Genomic DNA, 9,328 nt, shown 5'->3' with positions numbered 1-9,328 from the left:
CATGGGCAGGTTTGTGTTTGTCCAGGGGCATATTTACTCTAAATGTTGGTCCTAATTTTGATGACCCTGTGTTTATTCAAAATATTTTCCTCCATATAGCACAAGCAACTGGAGTGATTCTAATTGGTGGGGATTGCAGTATTTGTCTGGACACAGTCCTTGATAGATCCTCTGATAAGCCACTTTCTCTTATCAAGGCAGCTAAATTAACAATTTCTTTTATGAGGGGCATTAACCTGACAGATGTTTGGAGGTGGGGTGGCACGGTGGTGTGGTGGTTAGCACTGTCACCTCACAGCAAGAGGGTTGCCAGTTCAATCCCAGGTGTGGGAGCCCCTCTGTGCATGCTCCCCCCGTGTCAGCGTGGGTTCCCTCCGGGCACTCCAGCTTCCTCCCACAGTCCAAAGACATGCAGATTGGGGGCTAGGTTAATTGATAACTCTAAATTGTCCGTAGGTGTGAATGTGAGCGTGAATGGTTGTCTGTCTCTATGTTGTCTGTCCCCCCCCCCCCCAAACAAACCAAGAATCTGAATCTGCTCCTAATAGTTTTATTTTATGGGACATGCTTAAAGCCTATGTAAGGGGGCAAATTATCTCCTACACAAAAGCATTGAAAGAGAAACATCGTGCTGAGCTTGATACTCTGGAATACCTAGTAAAGACTTGTATAGAACTTTGGTAAACAAAAAACTCTAATAACTATAATAGCCTGAATACATACCAAACCAAGAAATCCATCATAACGTCTAGACAAAGACACTATGAACTCGGATAAAACTCTATTAAAGTGCTGGCCTGGCAGTTAAAAACAGAAGAAAGTGAGAGAGCAGTCAATGGCACAGAAGTAACCACTGGTAGAATCTCTAACAACCCCATCAAAATTACAGATGCTTTTAAGAAATATTATAGTGACTTGTATACTTCTCAATCAAATGGGGACTTTTCAACAATAGATTATTTTCTTTCCACACTTAATCTCCCATCTTTATCTGATGAAGACAGAGAGCTTATGAGTAAATCATTTTCAATATCTGAATTAACTGAAGCTATTAAATTGTTGCCTTCAAATAAATCTCCTGGGGAAGATGGTTTTCCCACTGAGGTTTATAAGGTATTTAAAGACCTCCTGACACCATTGTCAATGGAAGTCCCTGAAATAGCTAGGTAGGAAAAATGATTACCCAAATCATTCTCTGTGGCCATTTTATCAGTTACTCACAAAACAGGAAAAGATCCAGTAAAGTGCGCCTCCCATAGGCCAGTTTCCCTTTTAGATACTGATTATAAGCTAGTAACCAAAATGATTTCCAAGAGATTGGAGACACTTATTCCCTGTGTTGTCAATTCTGACCAAACTGGTTTTATAATTAATCGACATACTTCTGATAACTTAAGACACTTTTTAATATTATCCACTTTGCCCAGAAAAACAACCTACCCAGTGTTGCACTCTCCCTTGATGCCAAAAAGGCTTTCGACTGGCTAGAATGGCCTTATTTCTTAAAAGTTTTTGAAAAATTTGGCTTCGATAATCAATTTGTAGATTTAATAAAATCATTGTATAGGGCCCTTAAAACTAGGATTGCAGTCAATGGGATTACTTCAGACTATTTCCCTATCTTCAGGGGCAACGGGCAGGGTTGCCCAGTCCTGCTCTCTTTGTACTCGCCGTGGACTCACTGGCTGAAGCTATCCGAGTAGACTCTTAAATATGTGGTTTTGAAATTGAAAACTGCAATCCTAGTTTTAAGGGCCCTATACAATGATTTTATTAAATCTACAAATTGATCATCGAAGCCAAATTCTTCAAAAACTTTTAAGAAATAAGGCCATTCTAGCCAGTCGAATGACATGACTCAGTGGATGAACCTCCCTTTTACTTCACCAGGTGGAATTAATGTTATCAAAAAAAAAAAAACCAACTTATTTATAAATTAAAAAAAAAAATTATCAAGATGAATGTCTTGCCTAAATGTTCATGTTTCAGTCCCTTCCAATTCATGTTCCCTCTGCATTTTTTTCTTCACTGGACAAGCTGACCAGACACTTAATTTGGCCCACTTTAAATAAACTTACCCTACATTATGCAAAAGGAGGGTTAAAACTTTTTGGCTCAGCAGTTTGAGGGGATCCCTCACTCTTGTGGCTGAATAATGAAAGGCTGGAAATGAACAAGCTCAATCTGTTCGATATTTTATATAAATGGGATGGAAAGTCAATCAGAAATACTACCCGTAATCCTTACATTATTCACTCAGTCCAAACTTTTAAAATACACAAGATGTTTGGGTCAAGTTTTCTCCCTTTCCCTTGTGGGAAAATAGGCTTATGCCTATCTTGTACCAGAATGCAATCTTTCATTCTTGGCCTAAAAAGGGTACCACTTGCTTAAAACATTGTTATATGGATGGAATATTTATGTCTTTCCAACAATTAAAGGAAAAATACTGTCCAACATGTCACCCATTGAACTTCTTTTTCATGATGGTCAACCAATGGTTACAACCATCTCCAAGATTTATGAAATCATGTTACCTTTTATCTCAATTTATGAACTGGAAAGATCTAGACTTAGGTGGGAGAGGGATTTAGATATAGAGATTGATCCTGCACTGTGGAGAGACCTATGTATCAACGAGGTTACTTGTACACTAAACTCAAGATATAGATTATTTCAGTTCAATTTTCTTCATCAGACTTATCTCACCCCTTCCAAGCTTCATGGCTTCAACCCCAATTCTCACCCCTTTGCTTTAGGTGTGGCCTAGCTGAGGGCACTCTCCTTCATTCCACCTGGCAGTGTAGTAAACTACAAGGCTTTTGGCAGGGGATCTATGATGCCCTATCCACAATCAATGGAGTCACTTTCCCAATGCATCCGGAAGTATGCCTTTTGGGCAACCTCGTAGATTCTAATATCAGACATAACCATTCCATTAAGCTTACAGAAATTCCATTGGCTACTGCCAAACTGTAGGTTGAAGTCAGATCTCCCATTACCTGTTGGATTGTGGCTCTCAGAAGTGAACAGTTGCATACCTCTAGAGACAATAACTTACTCACTAAAGAATAAGATACACCCTTTCTATAAAATATGCCAACCTTTTATTAATTATATGGAAAATCTCCAATCCCACATAACTGGATGACTGTCTGCATGTTCTGTCTATTTTCACCACACTTGTATTATAAGAGACCATGCAGTTACGGACAAGACCACCATATCTCTCAACCCCCCCATCTCCCACCCATTTTTGTAGTGTAGTATTTAATTTTATTAGTTACATTTTTATTTGTATGGTTGGTGTCAATTTATTCCATTGTCTGTTAATTTATTTTTGACGCTTTTGTAATGTAAAGTTGGTGTTTGTGTTTGGCCATTTGTGATTGTGTGCTTTGTATATTTTTAAAAGTTAAAATACAATATACAAAAAAGAGACTGATGTGAACTACAGTTTTGCAGGCAGCAGCTGTAGGCATAAGGTCACAGCACCCACAGGTGCACCATCTTCTCCCAGCTTCATGGCCTGCAGCAGCTGGTTCAGCTGTGGTAGCCACAGACCATTTCCCTCTCTGCATCCTTTCTGGTTGATTCTTGGCTAGTTTTGCATTTTTCCAGTGCCCTCACCACTAGTGGTATAATGAGGCAGTATCTGCAGCCTCACAGAAGTTGCTCAGGTAGTGCAGCTACTCCAGGATGGCACATCCATACGCGCAGTGGCCAGAATGTTGGCTGTGTCTCCCAGCACAGTGTCAAGAGCACGGAGGAGATATTATCCTCCAAGGATATGCCTCTCCAGCATGACTGGTTTGGTGGTGGGTCAGTGATGGTCTGGAGAGGCATATCCTTGGAGGGCCGCACAGACCTCCACGTTGTCACACCTCGCCTTGTTAGTTAAGTTACTTTTTGTTTCTCACATTTATCTTTGTTGTTTTATTTTGAAACTCATCTGTTGTCTCATTTCAGGTCCTTCACTTCCTGCCCTCGTGTTTTCCCACCTGTGTGATTACCTGCCCCGCCCCTAATGTGTTGCACCTGTGTCTCATTGTCTCCCCTCCCTGTAGAGTATTTAGTCTGCTTGTTTTCTCCCCTCTGTGCCACTTCGTCTTGTTTCTTTGTGACAGCGTTCCAGCGTTTTTTCCTTGTGAGTCTTCAGTGTTTTTTGACCAATTGCTACCCTTTTTTGACCCTGCTTTTTGCCTGCCGTCTCTGTACCTTTGTCTCCGTTGTTTGACTTCTTGTGTACCGACTTTGGCAGGATTAAAGGACAAGTTTGTGTTGTCCACTGTGCACGAGTCTGCTTTTGAGTCCCTGCGTATGTCAGTCTTTACAGTACGAACTGGCCAAGATGGACTCAGCGGACTCAGGATCAGTCAGTTCGATTCTCCAGGCACATGTGCGCAAGATTCATGACCAAGACCAACAAATCAGTCTCCTTCGCCATGAGGTGAAAGAGCTCTCTGATCGTCAGGAATCTCACTTGGCTGGTTTTGGTACACAGCTGAATCTGCTCATTGATCAGATGCGTCAGTTACAACACTCTCCTGCTCTGCCTGACGCCACCCCCTCTACGCTTCAAGGTGCCGGTGTTGAGACTGCATCTCCTGTGGCTGCCTCTGCATCTTTGCCCCTCCACCTCTCCCAACCTGAGCGTTTCTCTGGAGATTCAGGTGACTGTAAATCCTTCCTCACTCAGTGTGACTTACATTTTGAGCTCCAAGCTGCAGCTTTTCCCTCTGATCATTCTAAGATTGCTTACATAATTTCCCACCTGACTGGAAGAGCAGAGGCTTGGGCTACTGCAGAGTGGAGTAGGAGGTCCCCGGTTTGTGACTCATTGTCTGCATTCACTAAATCCTTCACCCAGATCTTCCAGCAGACTACCCCCGGACGAGAGGCAGCACATGCTCTGGTGAGTCTGCGACAAGGCAAGAGGAGAGTTTGTGATTATGCCATAGAATTCCGGATCCTGGCAGCAGAGAGTGATTGGAATCAGTCTGTGCTGTTTGATGCCTTTTTGGATGGTCTTTCTGACTCCATTAAAGACTATCTTGCACCCTTTGACCTACCTGTTGACCTGGACTCACTCATTGCCTTGGCCATTAAAGTGGACGAGTGTTTGTGTGAAAGAGAGAAAAGCCGAACCAGCTCTCGCAGTTCCCCACCACTCCACTGGAGGCAGCGGACCAGCAACTCTTCCTCTACTTCATGCCGAGCCATGTCTCACTCGGATTTGTTTGCAGCGCCCCCTGAGGCCTTGGAGGTGCCCATGCAACTTGGACACACTCGTTTGACACCTGAGGAACGCCAGCGAAGAGTCTCGGAGGGCCGATGCATCTACTGTGGCAAGATGGGTCACTTCATAGCATCCTGTCCAGTGAGGCGATCAGGCCCAACTGTTAAGGTGAGAAGCACATTGACTGCTAGTAATTCTTCCCGGATGTTGCCACTTGTATCTCTTCAGTCTTCTGTGCTTTCTCTTAAGCATCCTGTCCTGGTGGATTCTGGTTCTGATGCCAATCTTATGGACTCTTATCTCGTCAGGAAGCTGGGTCTTAGAACTCTTCCCCTCGACCAACCATTGGATGCCAGTGCTCTGGATGGAAGAATTATTTGTAAGGTCACTCACCGCACTCAGACACTTCTTCTGTCATTCCCAGACTGCCACACAGAGCACATCAGTTTTCACGTCTTTCATGCCCCTCAACATCCACTCATCCTGTGTCACCCCTGGCTCCAGACTCACAATCCTCATATAGACTGGTCTACTGGTCAAATCTTGTCATGGGGGAAAGACTGTTACCAGGACTGTTTTGCTTCAGAATCTCAGCCTGCTGAGGAGTTTCCAGATCTCTCCAAGGTTCCTTCCTGTTACCACGACCTCAAGGAGGTTTTCAGCAAGGCCCGAGCCACCTCTCTGCCCCCTCATCAGTCCTACGACTGCGCCATAGACCTGCTGCCTGGTACTTCACCACCTAGGGGCCGCCTGTACTCTCTATCAGCTCCTGAAACCCAGGCTATGAGGAAGTATGTAGAGGAATCGCTGGCTGCTGGGATTATTCGTCCTTCCTCCTCTCCGGCTGGTGTAGGGTTTTTCTTTGTGGACAAGAAGGACAAATCCCTGCGGCTCTGCATCGATTACAGAGGACTCAATGACATCACCATTCGTAAAAGGTACCCCCTTCTGTTGATCTCTAGTGCTTTTGAACAGTTAAATGGTGCTAAGGTGTTCACTAAGCTAGATTTGAGAAACGCTTATCATTTGGTTAGAATACGGGAGGGGGACGAATGGAAGACTGCCTTTAACACCCCTAGTGGTCATTATGAATACCTGGTTATGCCATTTGGACTCACTAATGCCCCTGCAGTATTTCAAGCTCTTGTCAATGACGTCCTTCGGGACATGCTTAATGTATTTGTTTTTGTATATCTGGACGATATTCTGATCTTCTCCCCTGATGAGCAAACACACATTCAGCACGTGCGGCGGGTCCTCCAACGTCTCCTCCAACACCAGCTCTTTGTGAAGGCAGAAAAGTGTGAGTTTCATGTGCCCTCTGTGTCCTTCCTGGGATTCATCGTGTCGGAAGGGGCGGTCCAGATGGATTCCGAAAAGGTTAGTGCTGTAAAGGATTGGCCTACTCCAAGCACCTGCAAGGAGCTGCAGCGTTTCCTCGGATTTGCAAACTTTTACAGGAAGTTTATCAGAAACTTTAGTTCTGTTGCTGCCCCTCTCCATGCACTAACCTCTCCCAAGTCCAGTTTCCAGTGGAACTCCCAAGCTGACCATGCTTTTCAACGGCTCAAGACCTGTTTCACCTCCGCTCCTGTCCTGACACTCCCTGACCCCAGCCTACAGTTTGTTGTGGAGGTCGATGCCTCAGATGTAGGTGTGGGGGCAGTGCTCTCCCAGAGGTCAGCTACAGACAGCAGGCTGCATCCCTGTGCTTTCCTCTCCCGCAAGCTTTCCCCCGCTGAGAGAAATTATGATGTGGGGAACCGGGAGCTGCTGGCCATTAAGGTGGCTCTGGAAGAATGGAGACACTGGTTGGAGGGAGCCGAACAACCTTTCCTGGTTTGGACCGACTATAAGAACTTGCAGTATCTAAGGACAGCCAAGAGGCTCAACTCTCGGCAGGCAAGGTGGGCTCTCTTTTTCAACCGGTTTCCTTTCACACTGTCATATAGACCTGGCTCCAAGAATATCAAGCCAGATGCTCTCTCCCGTGTATTTTCCCCTGGTAACTCTGCCACTGAACCTTCACCTATTCTGCCTCTTTCATGTGGTGTTGGTGCATTTTCCTGGGATATTGAAAGAAAGGTCTCTGATGCTAACATGAACTGTCAAGTACCGGCCGGCTGCCCGCCGAACCGATTGTTTGTGCCCTCTGATTTACGTTCCCAGGTCATCCACTGGGTTCATGCATCCTCATTCTCCTGCCATCCTGGTGTGCGTAGGACATTGTTTGTCCTGCGTCAACGATTCTGGTGGCCAGTCATGGAGAAAGAGGTGGTGGAGTACGTGACAGCCTGTCCAGTGTGTGCCCGCAACAAGGTCTCTCGTCGCCCAGCTGCTGGTCTTCTCTGCCCTCTCCCTGTGCCACATCGACCCTGGTCAGACATCTCAGTGGACTTTGTGACTGGTTTACCCACCTCTGAAGGTAACACCACCATTCTCACAGTGGTGGATAGGTTCTCCAAGATGGTGCATTTTCTTCCCTTGCCAAAATTACCGAGGTACTGTTGCATCATGTGTTTCGCCTTCATGGTTTTCCCAGGGATGTGGTGTCTGACCGGGGTTCACAATTCATAGCACAGTTCTGGCGGGCCTTCTGTGTTCTCATTGGAGCATCTGCCAGTCTCTCCTCTGGACATCATCCTCAGACTAATGGTCAGACGGAACGGCTGAAACAGGAATTAGAAACCAGTCTACGCTGCCTCACCTCTCAGAGTCCCAACACCTGGAGCAGGCAACTCACCTGGGTTGAGTATGCATATAACTCTCTGCCATGTTCCTCAACTGGTCTCTCACCTTTCCAATGTGTTTATGGTTATCAGCCTCCACTTTTCCCAGCTCTGGAGACAGAGGTTAGCGTGCCATCTGCACTGGCCCTGGTCCGCCGCTGTCGCAACACGTGGGCCCGGGCCCGACGCACTCTGCTTCACAACTCCGAGCACTACAAGAAGGCAGCAGATCAGCGCCGCACCCCTACGCCTATCTACAGAACAGGTCAGATGGTATGGCTGTCCACAAAAGACTTACCCCTTCGAGTGGAATCCAGGAAGCTCGCCCCCAGGTTCGTAGGCCCATTTCCTGTCTCGAAGGTTCTTAATCCTGTGGCAGTCAAACTTAAACTCCCCAGAACCATGAGAGTCCACCCTGCCTTCCATGTGAGCCGTATTAAGCCTGTGAAGGAGAGTCCATTGGTCCCGGCCATCTGGCCCCCTCCGCCCCCCCGGGTCATTGATAGGGGTCCTGTGTATACTGTTAACAAGCTCCTGGGGGTCCGCCGTCATGGCCGGGGGTTTCAGTACCTGGTGGATTGGGTGGGGTATGGTCCAGAGGAACGGTCCTGGGTTTCAGCCAGCAACATTTTGGATCCGTCCCTGATTCGGGACTTCCACCAGTCCCATCCTGGGGATCCAGGGCCACCAGGTGTTGGCCGTGGAGGGGGGGGTACTGTCACACCTCGCCTTGTTAGTTAAGTTACTTTTTATTTCTCACATTTATCTTTGTTGTTTTATTTTGAAACTCACCTGTTGTCTCATTTCAGGTCCTTCACTTCCTGCCCTCGTGTTTTCCCACCTGTGTGATTACCTGCCCCGCCCCTGATGTGTTGCACCTGTGTCTCATTGTCTCCCCTCCCTGTAGAGTATTTAGTCTGCTTGTTTTCTCCCCTCTGTGCCACTTCGTCTTGTTTCTTTGTGACAGCGTTCCAGCGTTTTTTCCTTGTGAGTCTTCAGTGTTTTTTGACCAATTGCTACCCTTTTTTGACCCTGCTTTTTGCCTGCCGTCTCTGTACCTTTGCCTCCGTTGTTTGACCTCCTGTGTACCGACTTTGGCAAGATTAAAGGACAAGTTTGTGTTGTCCACTGTGCACGAGTCTGCTTTTGAGTCCCTGCGTATGTCAGTCTTTACACACGTGCTAGCCAGAGGTACCCTGACTGCTGTCAGGTACCAGGATGAGATCCTCAGACCCACTGTCAGACCATATGCTGGTGCAGTGGGCCCTGGGTTCCTTCTGATGCATGACAATGCCCAGCATCATGTGGCTGGAGTTTGTCAGCAGTTCCTGATGATGAAGGCATTGATGCTATTGACTGG

This window comes from Epinephelus fuscoguttatus, linkage group LG7, assembly GCF_011397635.1.
Source record: "Epinephelus fuscoguttatus linkage group LG7, E.fuscoguttatus.final_Chr_v1".
NCBI classification, from domain to species: Eukaryota; Metazoa; Chordata; class Actinopteri; order Perciformes; family Serranidae; genus Epinephelus; species Epinephelus fuscoguttatus.
The sequence above is the reverse complement of the archived record's forward strand: the minus strand, read 5'-3'. Positions refer to the sequence as shown.